Source organism: Morus notabilis, unplaced genomic scaffold (genome assembly GCF_000414095.1).
Source record: "Morus notabilis unplaced genomic scaffold, ASM41409v2 Scaffold1198, whole genome shotgun sequence".
Taxonomy (NCBI): domain Eukaryota; kingdom Viridiplantae; phylum Streptophyta; class Magnoliopsida; order Rosales; family Moraceae; genus Morus; species Morus notabilis.
In genome coordinates, this window is record NW_010364924.1 from 239,210 (window position 1) to 240,675 (window position 1,466).

The window sequence follows — 1,466 nt, forward strand, 5'->3', positions numbered from 1 at the left end:
TATATTTTTTCGGAGGAAGTTTTCAATCTCGACCTTAAGTGATGGGGCTAGGTCCGAGCCTATTTTTAGTACTTTGGTTGGCTCGCCTTCATCAACTTGGATTTCCACCAATTGCTCGATGGGTTGGGACCATGTGACCTCCTATTGAACCTTAAGGTCTATGTCTTCGACGGTGTTTTGATAGACCATCCTAGTTTCCTGTCTCCCTAGCTGGTCGTATCCGCGCAGGGCATCAGAGTATGCAACCCTAGCCTCATACTAGTTGCTCTTCATTTCACCTACGCCGTTTGGGGTAGGGAACTTGACCTTATGGTGGTAGACAGAGGTTATTGCCCTTAGCGCCTGAAGGGTTGGTCTCCCGATTACAACGTTGTACTGGGAGCCTCCCTTTATCACTACAAAGTTGGCCATTGTCATAGTCTGTCGGGGTTTCTCTCCTGGGGTTATGGGCAGTCGGATAGTCCCCTGAGGGATGACGGAGTCCCTGGTTAAACCGTATAATAGCCTGCATGTCTTTTCTAACTGCTCCTTTCGAATCCCCATTTTTTCCAAGCAGTCAGAGTATAGGAAGTCCACCAAACTCCCATTGTCTACCAGGATTCGGCACACAGTGTGGTTCCCAATCATGGCTGCGCCCAACCATGCACCATGTGTGAACCCCGCTGGCGGCGTTCTCATTAAAGGCCACGTCGGTATGGCTATATCTTGGGATTTTTGTAGCGGAGACGCTCCAGAACCTCTCCTGGTAAACCCCCTGGCCTCGTGGGCGTAGTCCTTTTAAGACCTCCTTGAGTCTCCTCCTATATAGGGACCACCGAGGATAGTTCGTATGACGCCGACGGGTTCTCGGTCCTCTGGGCGCTGGTTCTCCTCTCGGCGTCGACCGTCATTCTGTCCACCGTGGTCATCGTTTCGAGGTCTTCGCTCGGCTCTGAACTCCTGTAGCCTTCCCTCGCAGATTACTCTCTTGATTTCATCCTTAAGGTCGGCGCAATCATTAGTGTGGTGGCCGACATCGCCGTGGAACCTACAAAATTTCTTTTGGTTCCTTCGGCTGGGATCCAATTTCATCGGTTCTGGTCAGCGCAGCAGGTTTCCGCGGCCGACCTGGTTGAAAACCTCCTCGACTCCTACCGTTAGCTCGTGGTAGGAATCGTAATTTTGAAACAGTCGAGGCTTACGGGTATCCTCTTGCCTTGGCTTCTTGGCTTCTAGGGCGCTCGTCGTCGCAACTGGCTACTTGTCTCCGCTTCCTCCACCTCGACGCTTCTTCCCGTCCTGTTTTGCAGGCGTCGACCCTTGTTCGGTCCCTTTATTCTTGTTGGACCTATGCTCGGGGTCATTTGCGTCCGCCTCTTCGGCGTTGATGTACCCTTGCGCTCGCGTAAGAAATTCCTTATAGCTGGATATGGGTTTCCGGTTCAGCTCTCTCTTGAAGGGGGTAATTTTCTTCATGCTAGATAACG